General features: G+C 46.1%; 1 long non-coding RNA gene and 1 other non-coding gene across 2 annotated transcripts in view; one reads left to right on the top strand and one right to left on the bottom strand.

The window, feature by feature from the left end:
* Positions 1–265: 265 nt before the first annotated feature.
* The window catches only part of LOC116525119, a 61,716-nt gene continuing 39,848 nt past the window's right edge, over positions 266–22,133 (bottom strand). The window contains exon 3 of the long non-coding RNA XR_004257584.1: positions 266–347. This is a non-coding gene — a long non-coding RNA (uncharacterized LOC116525119). The remainder of the gene's footprint in view (positions 348–22,133) is intronic.
* LOC116525399 lies at positions 13,124–13,249 on the top strand. The gene has a single exon (XR_004257680.1). It is a non-coding gene; the product is annotated as a U6atac minor spliceosomal RNA (small nuclear RNA).

Here is a 22,133-nt window from a genome sequence, read left to right as displayed (position 1 = left end):
GAGAAAGCAGTAAAGAAGAAAGGCACTGTCATCCCTGGGAGATGTGGACAGCTTTGGGTACTGGCCTCAGGCCAGGAGCAGACAGCTCTTCCAATCTCATGACCTGGTGCATGCTCACAACATCTTTTCCTTGAGCCGTTTGAGTAGCTTCCAACCTCCTAGGCAGATGATCCATAGCAAAGGATGGAGGTATCCTGAAGAAGGCTGATCTTCCAGACCCTGTCTAGGCTTCACGTGCAGTGTTCTCAGTATTTGTTACACAGAGGTGGCCAACTGAGCTGCAGACTTCCCTTTCCCCCAGAGACTCCAGAATGTCCAAGAAGAGCACATCTACAGGTCTGAAGGTTCTAGAAAGGCAAGCAGTGGTCCCACATCATAGAAGACCAGGCTGTTTGGCAGTATCTTGTGTAGTTACCACATGTTACAGATAGGGAAGGTAAACCCAGATGCATGAAGACATTTGCCTAAAGTCACAGAGCTTTATTATCGAAAGAACTGGTCAAAGATAAATTCCAGTCTCTTGACTTTCAGCCCCTAACTCTTTCCACTGCCCCACATTGCCTCCCTCTAGACATGATTGATTTGAAACATGGGGCTGTGCCCAAAGACTATTCAGACAGGTGAGATTTGATTATTTCCATGGCATTACTGAAATCAAAATACTAAAGCATGAAACTCTCAATTCACTATGGTGTAGTAGACAACATACTGAATGCAGAGCCCAGCAATGCAGGTTCCGGTCCCACCCTTACCACCTTGCTCTGTGTCATCACGTAGGCAAGTTGCTGACACACCCTTCCAGACCCTGTTTTTCTCATTCGTGAAATGCAGACAAAGTGACAGTGCTAAAGGCAGAGGAAAGAACATGATTTCCAAGGGTCTGAGAGCATTGCCTAAATATGCCTCTAAAACTCAAAATTTCTCTCTGGGCTCCCTATTTCCTTAAATATATATCTTCAAATTCAGCATTTTACTCCTATGTGTATATTTGTTTTAATATAATCATAGCTAGGGGTGCTATTCCCCACCAATGTTCACATCAAATTAATGCTCCAGGGAGATGACCCATATTTATCCTAATTTTGCTTGTCCTTCATATAACCTGATGCTGAAAGGCCTCCTTTTAATGTCCTTTATGAATAAAAGAATAAATGTGTTAAAGACTCAAGCAGCAGTGTCAGCTCAGGCCAGGCCCATGCTGTTGCGGTTCAGCCCATCATTTTTCCAAGGCCTCACAAGTGCCTCACACAATCCACAAAACACTGGGGCCCAGAGATATCCCCTTCCTTCCACCCCAAATTGCCCTTTCTCACAGCAAGTATCCTCTGGCGCCCACAGTGGACAAAATCTAAGAGTTGAAATCCTCTCTTATAAGAATCCAGGAGAGGCAAGAGTCTGAGTTTCCAGTGCTCCGTGATCAGTGCCCAGGGATGCCAAGGGAGCTCTCATATGCCTGTCAGGCATGGTTCTCCCTGGGAGAAACCTAGCTTCTCTCCTTCCTGCCCAGGAAGAGAGGGCCCCACAGGAAACTCACACCTCACTCCCCCTGCCCTCTGCTTCCTGCCCTCTCTGCCCCTGCCCTGTGTCAACGCTCCTGCCAAAGTCCCTTTCTGTAATCCTGACCTTGTCCCTGAGTCCATCTCCATTCCTCTCTGCCCTGTGGTGTTACAGGACTCTCTCCTTGGTCCCCATCCTGCTCCACCCCTGGATTCCTTGTTAGTAAACATGACAGAATGTTCTGCAGTGCAGCAACAGGCAGGCATCCTCAGTGAATGAGGGCCCCTGAGGACAGGGCAGTACGGACTGGCTACAGCTCCCAGTTCCCAGCCAGGCCTGGGCAGATTCCACTAGAGAGCTCCTGATTCAATTCCAGACAACAAATGTTATCAAGGTCCACTCTGGGCCCAGCCCTGCACTAGGCGCAGGAGGGGCAGCTATGAAGCACACACAGCATGGCACAGCCCCTGGGTTGGAGTACAGGCCTGAGAGCCCAAAATTACAATCTTCGGGCTCCACAGAGAAGATGCCTAGTGAATGGAGAAGGGCAGAGGGGGCAAGGGAAGGGAGCAGAGAAGAAATCAGGGAGGCCAGCCCTCCCATAGCCACAGCACATCAGGAGCAGGACTCTGACAGCCAGCTCCCAAGAGGCCACTGTAACACACAGACCAGCAGTCAGGGCTGCCTGGGCCGGGGCAGGGGAGCAAGGGAAAGGAACCAGGGCTGTTATCCAGCTTAACTATTCCTTTTTCTTTTTTTCCTTTTTTTGAGAGGCTCGCTCTGTTGCCCAGGCTGGAGTGCCGTGGGGCAATCTCAGCTCACTGCAACCTCTGCCTCCCAGGTTCAAGCAATTCTCATGCCTCAGCCTCCCAAGTTGCTGGGGTTACAGATGCATGCCGCCACACCTGGCTAATTTTTGTATTTTTAGTAGAGGCGGGGTTTCACCATGTTGGCCAGGCTGGTCTAGAACTCCTGGCCTCATGTGATCTATTTGCCTTGGCCTCTCAAAGTGCTGGGATTACAGGTGTGAGCCACTGCACCCAGCCAGCTTATTATTCCTGAGCCAAACTGCCATTTTCCAACACTCACTTCAGAAACAGCGGGACCAGGAGAGCCCCACCAAGTGACCAGTGGGAGGGCTGGGAGCTGTCCAATAGCACCACTCTGCAGTAACAACTCCTGATTTCAGCAGAAACCTCCAAGATAAAGATAAAGAAGAATGTGTTGTAACAAGGAGGAGGAAAAGGGAATCATGGGAGGAAGGATCCAAGGATGCAGAATGAGAGTAAGACATGGGGCTCAGGAGGGAGAAGACAGCGAGCAAAAAGCAGAGTTGGCCATGGATACCTGCCAGTGTGGTCAGAGCTAAAGGACACACCTGCTGAAGGTGTGCAGGTGTTCAGTATCACGCATGGCCAGAGAGAGGCCCCATCCCAGCCCTTCCCACAGGGCATGCCTGACCCGGTACCAGGGGAAGTGACTGCAGTGCACCCTCGTTCCACTGTCAAATTAGCTACTGATGGTAGCACCTGGAGGGGTTCCCACCCTACACTTTATCCAGGTAGTCACCCCACACACACCTTGTTTTTAGGCTCTCAAAAACACAGAATTTGATTATTCATAACTATTGGTTCCAAGCATTCCAAGCACATATTGATGTCATTGTATGACCCTCTTTTATTATTTTACTTATGTCATGCCTAATGATTTCTAAAAACTTCTTTGAAAGTCAAATTCAAATGACTGAAGATCAAACAGTACATTTATATTACGGATGGGAGTTTTACAAATGAAATATATTAGTGCCTCCAGGGGCTAAGAGAACTTCTGGGTTCCATCCAAAACACACAGGAACTGAAAACATCCTAGAAAAGCTAAATGTGATCGCTTCTTTAGCTATGCTGACACTCAGAATTCCAAGAGCCACACCTTTCCATAAGTCCTCCACCCTCAGGACCCCCCACACTAAGAACTCAACTCTAAATCAGGAGTTAGCAAGCTATGCCCCAATAGCCAAATCAAGCCCACCACCCACTTTATGAGGATGAGGAGTTAAGAATTGTCTTTACATTTTTTAGGCTGGGCGCAGTGGCTCCTGGCCTAAAAACCCCATCTCTACTGAAAATACAAAAATTACCTGGGAGTGGTGGTGCGCGCCTGTAATCCCAGCTACTTGGGAGGCTGAGGCAGGAGAATCACTTGAACCCGAGAGGCAGAGGTTGCAGTGAGCTGAGATCATGCCACTGCACTCCAGCCTGGGCAACAGAGCAAAATTCTGTCTCAAAAAAAAAAAAAAGTCTTTACATGTTTTATGGTTGAGGAGAAATCTAAAGAACATTTTGTGACACATGAAAATTACATGAATTCCACTTTCACCATCCATAAATAAGGTTATCTTGGAACATAACCACATTTATTCATTTACCCATTGTCCTTGGCTGCTTTTCCACTGCAATGGCAATTTATAGTTGTGACAGATACCATATGATCCCACAAGCCTAAGATAGTTAGTATCAGCCCTTTATAGGAAAGTTTGCCAAAAATTCTCTAGACCAAAGCCCAGAAGCTGACCACTCTCACTTCCCTTCCCCTCCCACTCCTTTTCTCCTCGCACTGCTCCTGCCACCACCCTCCACTGTCCACCATTTCCCGTCCTCCCTCCTTCTTCCTCCCACAATTCCCTGGGACCAAGAAATAGATGCTTATTTGTTTGCTTTATGTCAGATCCTCCCCGTTTCTACTCTGACCTCACGAGTAAGACTTAGGAACAGGCATGGGTACCTTTCCTAGGTCAGAGCTTCCCAGCAGAAGTGCTTCAGATGGGCCACAAGTGTGCGGCACAATGATGATGCCCTTGGTCTTCAGGTGAGAAGGCAGCCAAAGTGCACAGGCTGGGCACCTCCGGGGAGAACCTCGTCTATAGCTCCTTGGAGGGTAGACAAGACTGAGCCCCATCAAACAGCAAGGAGAGTGATCTCATCCCAAGCAGTGAGGGAGGCCGCCCCGACACATGTTCTCTGGCAGCCTGCTGCATAGTATGCCACTTCCACATGGACAAGAGGGCCAGGAACCCACTGGAGGAGTGTGTGTCCCTCACGTCCAGTGAGCACAGAGCACAGGCGAAGAGGGATGGGGCCAATGGCAAAGGAGAGCAGGAGGGATCTCCTGGCGGCCACAGTAGCAATGGCAGCCCTGAATCTCTGTCTTCACGCATATGTAGAGAAACCACATCATTCATTGTCTAAAATAGTATACTTTCTTTTTTAAAACCAACTTTAACGAGGTATAATTTACATACAACAAAATGCATCTGTTTTCACTATATAGTATTATGAGTTTCTGCAAATGTATACATGAGTGATCCACCAGTGTCACCACTACCACGATCAAGATAGACAATGTTGTCATTACTCCCCAAATGCCCCGTGTGCCCCACTGCAGTCACTCACCCCCCACCACTGCCTGAGACAACTACTCATCTGTCTTCCATCACTGCAAATTAGCTTTGCCTGTTCTAGAGTTTCAAATAAATGGAATCACACAGCATGTACTTTTTTGTGTCTGGCTTCTTTCATTCAGGGCAATGTTTCGAGAGTCATCCACACTGTGTATCAACACCAAACTGGTCTGCTTCCTTTTTGTTTTTGAGCAAAAGGAGTAGTCATGTCATGTCAGAAGAATGAATCAGAGCCCTTCAGGACAAATCAGGACAGCAGTCAGTCAATGTATATGGGCTGTTTCTGTCTCTCTCAGCAGCTGAGCATCTTTAGTCACATCCACACCAGCTGCAGGATATCTGATGTAAAAGGGCATGTGTATTCTGCAGAGTAGGGCTTCATCATTATCTAAGTGCACTTGAACCCAAAAGGTTTGAAGGGTGCTAAATCCAATGCCTATCACAAGAAATTTCAATACTGCATTTGTTGTTGAAGAAAAGAAAATGCCATTATAGTCTTTGTATGATTTCAACTAGTATATATTTTTTAGTAGTTGCAAAATTGTTTTTAACTTTTTATCACCACTCTGTACAAACAAAATTCCCTGTCAGTGATGATTATGGGTACAAAGACGCTGTTCAAGTGATAGTTACAGGAAAAGCCCAGACTTCACCACTTTGCAATATATCCATAAACAAAATGGCACTCGTACTCACTAAATCTGAAAACATTTAAAAATTAGAAATGAATATAATTTGAAAAAATAATTTGAAGAAACCATGAAATATTTCAATCAGGAATTCCATGTGGCCATTTCAAGCCTAAAACTAGATATGAAAAGATCTGCTAATTTGAAGCAAGCTCATGTTTAACAATAAAATATTTAAATGATTTTGTTTAGAATTTTATATAAATTCAATATTTAATATTTTGTTTTGTATATTATTGTAATAATATAACATGAAGAAAATGTGAATTTTTTTCACTAGCTCCCACATAGTTCCCAAATCCCCTTTAGTTGACCCTAGTGTGCCTTACGCATATTCTCACTTTCTAAGTGTGCTGTAAAGAGGGAAACATTAGTCAGCACTGCCCCCACACTCTGGGAGACGCCAGTACCTGGGCTAGGATGCACATTGTCTTGCTAAAGAGACCTCTCCTGCCCTCTAGTGATAATTTTGTAGCTGGGTCTCCAAGGGAAAACAGTGATGTAATGAGTAATAAAATATACCTGCTTCATATTTACAAAATTACCATCCCTGTTACAGGTATTATACTTATCTTGGCTCCTGGCAGATAAAAGCCTTCGCAAGCATCCCTCTGTTGCTCCATGGAGCCTGGGAGGTCGAGCCTGCGACTTCTCTTTGATTCCACCACTTCTCTCTGCCCTCATTTTCTCCACTGCTACGGCATGGCAAAGTTTCCACCATCCCCAGCCAGTGAGACCACCCTTGCCATCACCTAGGACCAGTGGCCACTGAACCCCTTTCCACCCTTACCAGATACAAGGATCATAGTGGTGGAGAGGGGAGCATGGGCCTGGGAAGCAAACACTCAATTGTTCATTGTACAACCATTTGTTAGCCAACAAACTCCCCGTCCCAGGCATCCAGAGAATTATGGGATTTCCTTGGCACACAGAGGGAAAGGGGGGCATCTCTACCAGAAACACTTCCCATACCCCTTTGTCTCTGTAGAGACCCAGCCTTTTATCCTCAAGCAGCAGAACTTAGCAACTGGCCATGCAAGAGCGAAGGCAAAATCGCCATCCATCAGCTAAAGGATGAAGTATCTGAGTTATCCGTGTATAGTTACAGAAGTGAGAGGGATGTAAATGAAAGGTATATGAAAATTGGAACATACCAAAGTTGAGCATCACCTATGCAAACCCCAAAAAGTTGTTGAGAACAGCTGAAATGAGAACTGTAGAATATTTACTATTGAGGTAATTTCTGTTCTGTTGAGTACAAATCCAGCACACAACAATTCTCTCTCTCTCTTTTTTTTTTTTTTTTAAGATGGAGTTTCGCCCTTGTTGCCCAGGCTAGGGTGCAATGGTGAGATCTCAGCTCACTGCCACCTCTGCTTCCCGAGTTCAAACTATTCTCCTGCCTCAGCCTCCCAAGTAGCTGAGATTACAGGTGCCCACCACCATGCCCAGTTAATTGTTGTATTTTTTGTAGAGATGGTTTCATCATGTTGATCAGACTGGTCTCAAACTCCTGACCTCAGGTGATGCACCCACCTCAGCCTCCCAAAGTGCTGGGATTACAGGTGTGAGCCACCGCGTGCGGCCGCAAACTACAATTCTATATACAGTTGGCCCTCCATATACAAGAGTTTCATAGCCATGGATTCAACCAAGTGTGGATGGAAAATATTTGAAAAAAAAGTGGCATCTATCCTAAACATATACAGATTTTTATTCTCTTCATTATTTCCAAAACAATACAGTATAACAACTATTTACCTAGTATTTACATTTTATTAGGTATTATAAGTACAGTTATGCATCCATTAACAATAGGGATATGGTCTGAGAGATGTGTCATTAGGTGGCTCTGTTGTGCAAACTTCACAGGGTGTACTTACACAAATCTAGATGGTTTAGCCTACCACATACTTAGCCTATATGGGACAGCCTGCTGCCCCTACGCCACAAACCTGTACAGCCTGTTCTGTACCGAATACCGTAGGCAAATGTAACACAACAGTAAGGATTTGTATAGTTAAACATATGTAAACAAAGAAAAGGCACAGTAAAAATACAGTATAAAAGATTAAAAAATGAATAAATGGAGCTTGCAGGACTGGAAGTTGCTCTGGGTGAGTCAGTAAGTGGTGAGTGAATGTGAAGGCCTGGGACTATCGTAGACTTTATAACACTGGACACAGGCTACACCAAATTTTTTCTTTCTTCAGTAACAGATTAACATGAACTTACTGTAACATTTTTCCATTGTAAACTTTCTAATTTTTGTAAATTTTGACTCTTTTGTAATAACATTTAGCTTGAAACACATAGTATAGCTGTACAAAAATTCTTTATGTCCTTATTCTATGAGCTTTTATCTATTTTTTAAAGACCTTTTTTTTACTCTTTAAAACTTTAAACATTTTTGTTAAAAACGAAGACACAAACACACACATTAGCCTATGCCTGCACAGGGTCAGGGTCATCACTGTCACTGTCTTCCACCTCCACCTCTTGTCCCACTGAAAGGTCTTCAGAGAGAATAACATGCATGGAGCTGTCATCTCCTATGCTAACAATGTCTTCTTCAGGAATACCCCCTGGAAGACTCCTGAGGCTATTTTACAGTTAACGATTTCTTATAAGCAGAAGGAGTACACTCTAATGATAAAAAGTATAGTGTAATATAGTAAACACATAAACCGGCAACATAGTCATTTATTATCTTACCAAGTATTATGCACTGCACATAATTGTATGTGCTATACTTTTATACAACTGACAGTGCAGTAGGTTTGTTTACACAAGAAACAATGTGAATGGTTGTTTATCATCACAACACATGAATGACGCATTGCACTATGTCCTTATGAGGATGACGATGTCACTAGGCAATTTTTCAGCTCCGTTATAATCTTATGGGACCCCATTGCATATGTGGCCCATCATTGTTATGTGGCACATGACTATAACCTACAGACAATTAAAGTATACAGAGGAGGCACAAAGGTTATATGCAAATATTGTGTCATTTTATACCAGGGACTTGAGCATCTTCAGATTTTGGTATCTGTGGGAGGTCCTGGAACGAATACCCCACGGAGATCAAGGGACAATTGCAGTATGCTCCAGTATTCAGTTCCATCTAATCTTCATTCTGCTCTGCTACATTTTCAACCTCTGCAGGACAAAAGCCCTGAATTCTCTGCCTAGGCTCCTTTTGTCCAGGTAGAATCCCAGAAGTCCATTTGGGGAAGAGCTGTCAGAAGGTTAAGTCATAGCCAGGAGTGGCAGCCAGCTTGTATGGCTATGTTGGACATCAGAGAGACACAGGATTTCTCTCCCAGCCTTTATTTCTAAGTAGACCCCTTTCAGAAGCACCCCCCACCCCAGGTGGATTTGCCAAGTGCTAGTTCTGGTGTCTAACTAATCCCTTTTCCCTGGACTATGTGAGCCAACTGGGCTACAGAGCTAGGCAGTAACCAGTCCAATCTCTTCTTAGTCACAGATACATGTGACACAGCAAGGCAGGTGCCTCGGTGTCCAGGTGGACAGGCTCCAATCATCCCTCATTTGGAGTCAAAGAGCAGCTGTCTTGGGCCCCGAGGCGGTTGGTCTCTAGATCAGTGGGGCCTCTATTAGATCCCACACAAGATAGCAGTCATCAACAATTGAGCTCCACTGAGTCCTTGTAAGACTGAGGTTTGATGATCTCTTGAGGAATCTTCCCCTATCACATTGATCTTTCTGAAGACGAATTTTATCATCGGTTGTGTGTCAGGTGGGACTCTTCTGGTTACAAGCGACTTTTTAAAAATTCTAATTGGCTTAAGCAAAAAAGAGCACATGGAACTAAAAAGTACCACGGATAGCCAGCTTCAGGCAAAGCTTCATTCTAGGCTCAAACAATGGCATCACCCAGTCTAGTTGTGCCTTTGCTCTGCTCTGCTCTGTCTCTGTTGGCTTCAATCTCAGATTTCACATCTATGGGAAAATGGCTACCAGCAATTCCAAGCTTCATCTTCCCAGATATAAGTGCAGTGGGAAAAGAACAAGTCTCCTCCCCAATGCTCAGGCTTTATTCCTTGAATTCACTCAGAAAGACCACTTTGGGCCATGCAACTATCCCTGAACTAATCACCATAGTCATAGTGATGGAACAGGACACATTCCCAGCATATCCAAGCTGTGCTGTCCTCTAAAGTCTGGGCACCAAGGCAAGCAGCAACCTCAGTCCGCAATTTCTGAGACAAACCAACTGCCCATGGCCACTTCCAGGTCTCAGCTTCTACAGAACTCGTTGTCCTCCCATCTGTTTCCCCCCCTAGGCTGTCTACCGAGAGGCTACCTCACTGAGCCTATTGACCAGCTGGCCCTCGCTGGTTCTTGATATAACCTACTCCTCTCTTCCACCTCTAAGCTTAGGCCTGAACTCAGGAACTGGAAAAGCATCTTCCAAAACTCTGAGTCTGTTAGCACCAGGCAGCCAGAATTCCTAGAGAAGACAGAGCTTCTCTTGCTCAGATGCCTCGAGTGTGCCCCTGCGAGGCTGCCTGGCACAGGAGGCCAGCTGGGGTTCCAGATGAGACATCTGGAAGGACTGGTAAGACAGAGGGCAGAACAAGAGCACTCAGGAAACAAAACCTCTCATCCAGCTTCCTTCTAGATGGAGGGGCCTTAAATGCTACGTCAAGGAGATGAGACTTGATCCAACAGGCAGTGAAGAGTAGTCAAAAGGCTTACTGGATGGGTGAATGGATGGATGAACACATGAGCAAGTAACCTTAGCTTAGAAATGGAAAGTGACTTGCCCCGTATCACATAGGAAGCAAGTGGCAGAAACGGGACCAAACTCCAGGCCTATCTGTGGCCATCCTAGGGCTCCAGCATCAGCCCAGGCTGCCTCCATCTCAGCAGGGCAGTCTGGAAACCCTGGAGATTGTCAGCTACTCTCAGAGGTGCCAGACCTGGGCTTCTGAGCTTGGAGCAAAAGCAGAGGCCTGGACATTATAAATGTGGACACTGGGAAATTTCAACAAGGCTCAAGCTGGCGCCTAAAGTTGAGGCTGGGGAATTCAAGTAAGACTGAATTATCTCAGAGTGAGGTAGAGGAGGGGCAGAGGGAGCCTGCCTGAAGCTGAGCTACCCTTTGTTCTGGGAGAATCCGGCCAGACCCCCAGAGGGCAGCCCATCCCTGACAAAGCCCAGAGCTCAGTAGCAGGGGACCACGACTCCTGGGGAAGAGCTTGGGGGAGATAAGGGATATTATCTCTGGCTTCCAAAGGCTTTGCCAGTGCTCCTGCTGTGCCTGGCACTTTGCCCTAGGGCACAGAGCTATAATTTAGAGAGAGCTGGGGATTGGGATCCAGGGTGGAGGGGAAGAAGCCTTCTGGCCCTTGATTTAGGGGAACTGAAACTAGTCTAGGGCAGGGTAAGTCAGGGTATTCGAAGTGAAGAAAGATCCAGAATTTTCATGAAAGCAAGAACTTTGCTGTCTGGCTCACCATTGTATCTCCAGTGGCTAGAAACCCTGACACATAATAGGTCCTCAATAAATATTTGCTGAATTAATAATGAACCCTTGCTGAGGGTGAGGGAGCAATTTTTCACTCACTTTTGCTGCCCACAGTTTCCTCTACTGGATCTCCAGCATATAATAAAAAGTCTGCATGAAGTCAGTGCACTTACAGTGGTTGGCTAAGGAGTTTCTGCGCCCAGAGTGGCTGCACATCCAAACTAGAGCAGTTCATTCTTAGCTCTATCAAACATAGTTGATGGATACAAAAAGTACGAGGCTGGAAATCAGGAAATTTAGGTCCTAGGTACAGCCCACTGTTTATCAGTGATAGATATGAAAAAACTTTCAGAACATCTTCAAAATTAACTCTCCTCTTGTTATGCCCATTTTGTAGATGTGAAAACGAAGTTGTGGCTAGCAATAGATCACACAGCCTCGGGGTGGCAGGGCAAGCTTGACATCTCAGGAACTTGCTGTGCAACTATCAGTAGCTTCTTTCCCCTCTCTGTGCCTGTTTTCTCACCTGCATTACTGAGGTTTCCAAAGACAATCCGGGATCTCCTATGGTGGAGGCAGGAGGCAACTGTTTGAGAGCCCCACCACCGCCACTAAAGGCTGGTCCAGCTTAAATGTACTGCAGGGAGGGGTCCACAGAGCAAGATCGGGCCACAGTGGGTATCTGGGATTGCTTGGGCCCAGCATGTCTGAAGCCATCATTCATTTGGATCTTTCTATTATCTTTTCCTAGAACAGAGGAAAAGACTGGAAAGGACTTTTTAAGGAAAGCGAGAGGTAAAGTTAAAAAGGCAGGAAAGAAAGAAGAGGGAAAACAAAGGTAGAGGAAGATACACTAATGACCAACAGGTACAAGAAAAGATAAGTGCTCAGCATCACTAATCATCAGGGAAATGCAAATCAAAACCACAATGAGCCATCACACCACACCTGTTAGGCTGGCTATTAACAAAAAGACAAGAGATGACAAGGGTTAGCAAGGATGTAAATGAAGGGGAACCCTTGTACACTGCTGGTGAGAATGTAAATTGGTACAACCATTATGGAAAACAGTATGGAGGTTCCTCAAAAAGTTACAAATAGAAGTACTGTATGACCTGGCAATCCTACTATTGAGTATATACCTAGGGAAATGAAATCACCCCCTTGTAAAGATAGCTGCATCCCACGTTCATTGCAGCATTATTCACAACAGCCGAGAGGAAAACAGCCAAAAGATATGAAATGACCCATCAAGAGATAAATGGATAAAGAAATTGTGAGATATATATATATGTATGTAAATTGTGAGAGATATATATGTAGATACATATACATATATATCTCTCACAATTTACATACATATATAAATATCTCACAATTTATATACATATATGTATATAAATCACATACATATATCTATACATATATATTTCTTTAAAAATATATATATGAGAAATACATATATTTCTTTGCATATTATATAAACATATATATGTGTGCTATATGTATATATTTATATAAAAATATAAACACACACAAAGAAATATTATTCAGCCTTGAAAAGAAAGAGATCCTGTCATTTATAACAACATAAATGAACCAAAAAGACATTATGCTAAGTAAAATAAACCAGACAAAGAAAGAAAAATACTGCATGATTTCACTTATACATGTATCTTAAAAAATTTAAAAGTTGAATACATAAAAGCAGAAGAACGATGATTGATGGGAGGGACTGCGGAGGTGTAGGTCAGAGGGTTGAAAGATGTAGTTGTACAGGATGAATAAGATTGGCGATCCAATGAACAGCAGGGGCATTATAGTTCATAATATTGCATTGCATACTGGAAATTTGCTAAGAGAGTTATTTTAGGTACTCTCACCAAAAGAAAGAAAGAAAGTTAACTATGTGAGATCATGGATATGCTCAGCCGTAGTAACTACTTCACTATACACATGTACATTAAAACATCATGTTGTGTGTTTTAAGAAAGTAAGGAAAGTTAGCACTCCCGTTGACAATGACGGAACAGGTCCTGGGGCCTGACAACATGCAAACAGTTAAGGCATTGCCACCTACTTCAAGGCAACTAGCCATCCTTTTTAAAAACACAGAAGGATTGGGTTGGGGGAGCTTCCTGGTAGCTGAACACCTGGAGGTTCCTGGAGGGTGGTGCATCCAGAGAGAACATGGAGCTCCTTGCCTCTTCCCACATCCCTTGCCCTATGCATCTATTCCATCCACCTGGCTGTTGTTCATTTGTATTCTTTGTAATCTCCTTTATAATAAATTGGTAAACATTTTTTAAATTTATGTTGTACACTGGCTTCTTTGTAAACCCGCTGGCAAGGTTGTCCCACTCAGGACCTAACCATTCAACACCCACAGCAGGGCTGCAACCAGCTGTACTAGGCTCAGGGGACCCACAGATGAGAGACAAGCCTGTCCCTCAGGAAGTCCAGAGTCTGGTTGGGGGTGGGGGTAGCAAGCACACACAGTTACCAGGAATCCAGCCTGCAAAGTGCTTTCAGGAGGCAAGCCCAGGGGCTGCGAAAGCAGGGAGGAGGAAGTGATTGACTCTGCTCTCGAGGTCACAGAAGGACGAGAGCCTGGGGCGTGATGCCAAGCATGTGCATGAAGGAGGACAGAATGTTCTAAACCCAGGGAAGAGCATATACAGAGGCACTGGGCACAGTCATCCTGAGGAAGCAACTGCTCCTGTGGAATCCCCCTTAGTGAGCACAGCCTCCGTCCTTCCCCTGATTTCCTGGCTTCTGCTTAGCCTACCCTTGAGATTCTGGATGCCCTCAGCCTCTGACCTCTCCAAGTTCTCCTCGTGCAGGGGCCTATGGCCAGCCATGCACCCTCTGGCCTCCCTGACTTTCAGTCCCCTCTTCCCTCAGCCCAAACCATTTGCCCATGAGGACCTCAGGAGAGTCTCTTCCAAGAGAAGCCTGGAAGAGTCAAGCTGTTAATCTTCCAGGGAGCCTTTCTGTAGACCATCATTCAACCCAGGTATCTCCCCACTTCTCTGGCCCACAAGCTACCCTTCTCTTCTCCCCTGAGCCCCCAAAGCCTCTTTTGCCAAACTCAGCATTTTCAGAATAGCCTCTTCCTGTAGCAACAGGCAGTGGTCATTTAGCTGCCACTCCTTCCATTTCTCTTCCTTCCACTTCAAATCCATACTCTGTCATCTCCCATTCTTTCCTCCTGATTCTCCCTCTCCAACCTTACCTATCTCCTGTCCGTGCTCCACCAAACTACGAGACAACTCTCTGACACACAAAGTTGTCCAAGTCACCCATGCTTAAAATGCTTTCTAACTCCCTTTCATTCGCAGGGGTAAATCCAGACCTCACAGACGGCATTTAAAGCCCCCACTCTCTCTCCAGGTGCATTCTATACCTGTCCCTCATGCAGCCTAAAGGGATCCAGTCCCTTCCCGCTTTTTGGCCTATCCCGACCTGCCCTGCATTTTATCACATCGGTCGCATCCTGATGCAGCTGCAAGTTTGAGAAAGGCTGGATGCTGGTGGTGACTCAAGACTAGAGGGAGAGGAATTAAGCAGTGGGCTCCGCAGCCACAGAATAGCACTTCCGGCATTTCAGGGTCACCTACCTTTTATAGTGTCTATTAGAAGCCATAGGTCCCCTTCCTAGAAAAATGAATATAATGTAACTAAACACAAATTTTATACCACATGACAAGAGTTACAGACCTCTCCCTTGCAGTCTGATAAGGTTTGGCTCTGTCCCCGCCCAAATCTCATCTTGAATTGTAGTTCCCATAATTTCCAAGTGTCGTGAGAGGGGCCAGGTGGAGATAATTGAATCACAGAGGCGGTTTCCCCCATACTTGTGATAGTGAGTAAGTTCACACAAGATCTGATGGTTTTATAGGGGGCTCTTCCCCCTTTTGCTCGGCACTTCTTGTTACTGCCGTGTGAAGAAGGATATGTTTGCTTCCCTTTCTGCCGTAATTGTAAGTCTCCTCAGGCCTCCCCAGCCCTTCAGAACTGTGAGTCAATTAAACCTTTCCTCTATAAATTACCCAGTCTTGGATATATCCTTATAGCAGCATGAGACCGGACTAACACACAGTCCCTCCGTGAATGAATGTTTTAAAAGTCCTGCTCCAGAGAGCAGGCAGGAACTGTGGAAGCTGGCGTAGCCGTGCCTTGCAGGTCTTTGTGCCACCAACATCTAGCACGGATCTGAAACTAAGTTGGTGTCCTTAAGAATTTGTGGAACTGGGCTGAATTCAACAGAAGGCAGGAACTGCCTCAGAGAAGGAGCCAGGGGCTCAAGATCCAAGGAGAGCTGAGAGGCACAGGTAGAACTTCCTGCAGGTATAACTCACGGGATTGCCATCCAGGAGTGGGCTTGCTAGCAAAGGAAAGCAGGTGGATTCCAGCCAGCCACTGGGAAAAAGTCGCCCTGTCCAGGTTCCAGCTGAGGTCTGCCCCTTTGGAGCTGGCACCAGATAGGTGACTGGGCCTTACCACACCCCTGCATGCCCAAGAGGAATTACAAATTGACAGCCCACCTTCAACCTCCACCAGCTTTTGCTTCTCCCGTCTCAGCTGACAAAAGCACCATTCAACAAATTGCTTAGACAAAAAACAAGGAATCTCCCTTTATTCCTCTTTCCCTCATCTGTCACATCCAATTCATCAAAAAGGCCTGCCATTTTAACTTCTAAAAGTGCACCAAATTTACCTTTTCTTCATCTGCACTGTTGTCACACCAGTCTGAGCCACCATTATCTCTGGCTTGGGTGAAGTCTCCAGCAAGGCATCCTGCTTCCACTCTTGCCCTGTGTGGTCCATTCTCTACACAGCAGCCAGAATGACCTTTCATAAAATGTGAGATTATAGCATTTGACCACTACAGACTTTCCAAAAGCTTCCTTGAAATTAAAGTCCCAGGAACCTAACCACAACCTGCAAGACCCCCATAATCTGGCCCCCTCTTTCTCTCTGACTTCACCTCACGCATCTCTCCCTCTTCCACTGTGTACCTAGCAAATGGCCTTCTTTCTGGCCCTCAAGAAGCTACATCCTCAGAGCCTTTGCACTTGCCGACCCCCCTGCTCCCCAGATCCATGCATGGCTGACTCCTGCCCATCCCTCACTCTCAGTTCAAACGGCACCTCCTCAGAAAGGTGAGACCCCATCAGCACCAATCTCATTGTCTTATTTTCTTTATAGTATTTACCATGGGCTAAAATATTTTTATTTGTTTGTGTTATTGACTGATTTTCAGCTAGAATGTAAGCTCCATGTGAATAGGGACTGATTTCTCTTTTTGGTCCTAGAGGTCAGAATAAATGAAGTAACAAAAGGGAAAAGCTAGGCGATGACTCAGGGCCCAAGGGATATGGGTCTGGGGTATCAGGCCAGGGGAGGGCCAGAACAGGGTAGAATAAGGAGCTTGGGCACCTCTCCCCAGTCCCTCCTGATGGGGCCCCACTGTTCACTGGTGTGACTTGCCACAGGACTCAACCCAAGGCGTGAATGAGATAAGGCACCTTGGCAGCTCCTCCCAATTCTAAGAGACTGTAGCTACTGGACTCTCCACCAGCAAGTATATTGTTGCCGGGATGAGTCCCTGGGATAGTTATTTCTATGCACTAGGCTATAGTGGCCAGTTGTTTGATCAAACACCTATCTAGGTGTCGCTGTGAAGGTGTTTTTGGCATGTAATTAACATTTAAATCAGTAGACTTTGAGTAAAGCAGATTACACTCTATACTGTGGCAGGCCTTAGCTCATCAGTTTAGGGCCTTATCAGCAAAGACTGAGAGTTCTTGAAACAGAAGGCATTCAGCCTCAAGACTGCAATATAGGAATTTCCTGAGTTTCCAGCCTGCCAGCTTGCCCTACAAATTTAAGACTAGCCAGCCCCATAATCACATGAGCCAGTTCCCTAAAACAAATTTCTCTCTCTCTCCTTCCCTCTCTATCCCTCCCTTCTTCCCTCCCCCTCTCTCTTCCCCCAATATGTGTGTGTGTGTGTATCTACATATTTGGTAGGATATATATCCAATAGGATGGATAGATATCTTATGGTTCTGTTTCTCTAGAGAGCCCTGACTAATACACTCCTTTCCTCTACTTCATGTGCAGAGAGGGAAGTAACGTGAGCTGCCTTCCAGGGGAAATCAAATAAGAGTGAGGTCACTGTGGACATCCCAGAAGTGTCACGGCCCTCTTCTCAGACATGAAGGGCCCTGGGGCACAAGCCTGTGCACCACCCTGTGAGCCTGTCCTGCAATCCTTCCAGGAATAGCCTGGCTTGTGGCCCAACGCTGAGGCAGTCCCCTGCACCGATGAGATAATACTATCAGAAAATCCATCTAGTTTTTAAAAAATGTTGATAAATGTGGCAAACATGCACTCAACAGATTACATATCAATGCTAAAGAGTCATCAAAGCCTCTCTTCTCATCAGATGTAGTCAGCCATTCACTCACTCAACAAATATTTATTGAAAGCCTGCATGTGCCAGACATTCTTCCAGGCATCAGGAATGCGGCAGCAACCAAAACAGTGACATTCAGGGAGAGAGATGGACAGTAAAGAGATTGACACAGAATACGTTATGTGGTGATGATAAAGAGCTACGAGGAGATATGACGCATGGTAAGGGGAGTGGGAGCGCGAGTGAAGGTGTCTAATTGACTTGGGGTGAGCAGAGAAAGCCTCTTTGTTAAGGGAGCCTCTTCACAGAGGCCTAAAAGGAGTGAGGGAATGAGCCAGGCAGCTCTGTGCAAGAAGAGCATCCCAACAGAGGGCCCAGCAAACGTGAAGCCCAAGGCATTTCCCGGAACAAGGAGGCCAGCGCAGCCAGGACAGAGAACGCCAAAGAGAGTGGAGGAGGAGGGGCGGGAGGCCAAGTCACGGAGGGTCTTAAGTCCATGAGAAGAACTTCGGAGTTTTTGTCCAGGGGAGGAGTACTAACTCCATAAAACTCATAAGAGTAGAGAGAAAAGAAAGTGGTAGGGGTGGTGTTACTCCCAGCACTTCTGTGCCAGCCACTGTTGGACCACATATACCCAGAGAGGCCTCCACGACTGAATGTTCAACAGCTGCTGCCTTGCCTCCCATTTCTGTTGCCTCAAGTGAACAGGACCAGTTTTAACTTCAGGGTGACATGCCTGGGGGTGGGAGAGGGGCAGTGGAGGGAGGAGGATCGTCAGGGGCCACAATGACCCTCATCTCCACAAGTATATGCTGCTGCTGCTAGAGTCTCGCTCTGTTGCCCAGACTGGAGAGCAGTGGCGGGATCTCAGCTCACCACAATCTCTACCTCCCAGGTTCAAGTGACTCTCCTGCCTCAGCCTCCTAAGTAGCTGGGATTACAGGTGTGCACCACCACACCCGGCTAATTTTTGTATTTTTAGTAGAGATGGGATTTCACCATTTTGGCCAGGCTGGTCTCAAACTCCTGACTTCATGATCTGCCTGCTTCAGCCTCCCAGAGTGCTGGGATTACAGGCGTGAGCCACCGCACCGGCCTGCTGCTTCTTTCAATGCTGCTTCCTCTCATCTTTTTTCATCATCATCTTAACAACTGTCATGCCACTATACCACCTTGAACTATCTTCCAGAAATGTCCCATGGAGACAGCAGCTCCTCCTTTCCTGGCCCCCTGGAATGTTGATCCTCACCCCAGCTCTCCTCTTTCAGGCTCAGGACCACAGCCCTGTGGCGCTAAGAAGGACCTTCTGGGTCACTGCACTTAGAAGGGCCTCTGCCGCTTCCTCACTTACTTCCTGTTCCTTCATCAGCATTCTACAGCTCTGGCCAACCCCATCAGCCTCTACACACTATGGTGCTTCATTCCATTGTGGGAGGGAAAGTGAGAAAATAAAAATATGACAAAGGAAGAGCTGAGAGAGAAGGTCGGAGGAGAGAGGGACACGACCAGGAGAGAACTGCTAAGACATCTGGTCCCTGAAGGAGCTCAGGAATCACTACACCTGGTAAGCAGGGACAAGAAGCTCATCAAAAAAGACTCTGCTTCCTCAAGTGTGTCCTCTAAAGCCAGGAAGAGTGGCAGCAGAAATCTCCATGGTTGGGGGAAGGAAGTCCCTGAGGCCAAGTCGGGGTCTTTTTTTTTTTTTTTGGACATGCAGAAGGGTACAGCAGGTAAAGGGAAAACCGCACCTATCGAAGTCCTATCCTCTTTACAAGTGCCAGCTTCGATGCCCCAAGAAAACCTCCCAGATCTCCCAGTGGAAATAAACACCTCCCTCCCTCTCTATCCCAGAGAGCTCAGCCATAGAGAATCCAGAGCCCTAGGCTGGAAACATTCTTCCTGGAAGCCACAGAAGCACACCGTGTTCTCCTGCCACACCAAAATGATGTTTTCTCCTCCCTTTCCAATTCTACCCTTCCTGCCTTGAATATCAGACATGACTGAGTACCCCTCCCTCCACATCGCGTGATACTCTGCGTGGGTTTCTCAGGGGTGAAGGGTTGACTCAGCCTGGCCGCCTGAACCCACTTTCCAGCACATCCTCAGCGTGGCCTCCACACAGAGCAAGATGTGCCCTCTCTGCCTTCGCCGCATTCAAATACAAATGGATTTTTCCATGATTTGTCACTTTCAGAGAGGGCTTACATAAAGAGTAGTTGTTTCCAGGGCAAAGCAAAGAATAATCAATGGAATTTAAAACAATCCTAGGAAAGGCCAGTCACAGTGGAGCCAAGAAAGTTCTCCTGCTCCAGTTGAATCACTATTATGCACAGTCCTGTCCCTGCAGGAACCCAAGGGCCCTCATATTGGAAGGGTACTCCAGGTCCACCGCCCCTGACGTCTTTACTCAAGACTGTTTGAAAGACCTTAGCTTTAGTGTAAGGCTCCCCGGGAAACAGATAAGAGGATGTCCCTCCTACCTTATCTATTCTCCATATGCTGGCAATTCAGCTTTCACTCCAGCCCAAGCCTCTTCTGAGTTCCAGCCTCATTTATTCAAGTGCCTACTTGACCTTCATGGATGTCTAACGGAGATCTCAAACTTTACATGCCCAAATCTGAACTCTGGATTTCCTCCCTGAACTCAGAATTCTGCTTGTGATCTTCATATCTCAGTTAAAGGGACCACTTTTCGCTCAGTTTCTCAAGCCAGAAATGTGGCAAAAGTAAGCGAAGTCTCCCTTGCCCACCACATCCTACTGTAGATCCCAAACGTGTCTTCAGTGCCGTCCCATCACATTAAGTCACCGCCATCTCTCGTCGGAAGACCAGCAGTTCCCTGCTTCCATGTGACTCCCTCTCCGACCTATTTTCCACATAGCAGCTAGAGAAATCTTTTAAATGAGATCATATCAATCCCTGCTTACTCCCTTTCCTTTTGTAACTTCCTCACGAAGGCCAAAAGGCTGCATATGAATATGTCTCCTGCCTACTTCCCTGGTCTCACTGTATGCCACCTTCTCGTTTGCTGTACTTCAGCCACACCAAGCTTCTTTCCAGTTCTGGAACATCTTTTCTTCTCCACCTCAGGGCCTTAGCGTTTTTTGTTTGCTGTTCTCTGCACACTTTTTTCCCCTACGACAGCCTTCAGATCTTAGCTTAAAGGTCACTTCCTCAGAAAGCCTACTCCTAACACCCTTCCTAAGCAGGTGCCCCCATAATTTGTTGTTATTTTCTTTTGCAGTCTCATTTATTCCTTATATAACATTTAGCCAATTAGCAATTGACAATTAATTATATGTTTACATGTTTATTGCCAGTCTCCCTTTCACTGTCTGCTGTCCCCATAAAAATGAGCCTGACTGGAGGCATGTCAGTGAGTCCAGCTGGAGATAGTCCAGATCCTTGCAGACAGAGGCAGGGCTTGAGGCAGACATAAGGCTTCTTGCAGTAAGAAACCACACCTGAAAGGACCTAGAAATAGAAATTCCATTTGACCCAGCAATCCCATTACTGGGTATGTATCCAAAGGATTATAAATCATCCTACTATAAGGACACATGCACACCAATGTTCATTGCACCACAGTTTACAATAGCAAAGACCTGGAACCAACCCAAATGCCCATCGATGATAGACTAGACAGGGAAAATGTGACATATATACACCATGGAATATTATGCAGCCATCAAAGACGATGAGTTCGTGTCCTTTGTAGGGACATGGATGAACCTGGAAATCATCATTCTCAGCAAACTGACACAAGAGCAGAAAATCAAACACCACATGTTCTCACTGATAGGCAGATGTTGAACAATGAGAACACATGGACACAGGGAGGGGACCACTACACACTGGGGTCTGTTGGGGGGAAATGGGGGAGGGACGAGGGGTAGAGAGGAAGGGAGAGATACCATGGGGAGAAATGCCAGATATAGGTGAAGGGGAGGAAGGCAGCAAATCACACTGCCATGTGTGTACCTATGCAACTATCTTGCATGTTCTTCACATGTACCCCAAAACCTAAAATGCAATAAAAAAAAACCAAATAAATAAATAATAAAAATAAAAATAAAAGAAACCACGCCTGAGTTATTTGCATAGGACTTGGCAGATACATTTATTGGATGACTGGATGGATGAATGGATGGATGGATTTCAGCTGTGAGCAAAAGGCAGCAGAAACCATGTCTGAGGCCAGGCGCGGTGGCTCACGCCTGTAATCCCAGCACTTTGGGAGGCCGAGGCGGGTGGATCACGAGGTCAAGAGATCAAGACCAGCCTGGCCAAAATGGTGAAACCCCATCTCTACCAAAAATACAAAAATTAGCTGGGCGTGGTGGTGCATGCCCGTTGTCTCAGCCACTCGGGAGGCTGAGGCAGGAGAATTGCTTGAACCCGGGAGGCAGAGGTTGCAGTGAGACAAGATTGCGTCACTGCACTCCAGCCTAGGCAACAGAACGAGACTTCAGACTCCATCTCAAAAAAAAAAAAAAAAAAGATGGAAGGAAAGAAAGATAGAGAAAGGAAGGAAGGAAGGAAGGAAGGAAGGAAGGAAGGAAGGAA

Source organism: Sapajus apella, unplaced genomic scaffold, assembly GCF_009761245.1.
Source record: "Sapajus apella isolate SASKATOON/1434 unplaced genomic scaffold, GSC_monkey_1.0 scaffold47, whole genome shotgun sequence".
NCBI classification, from domain to species: Eukaryota; Metazoa; Chordata; class Mammalia; order Primates; family Cebidae; genus Sapajus; species Sapajus apella.
Note: the sequence above shows the minus strand (reverse complement) of the source record. Positions and strands in the feature narration are given on the sequence as shown.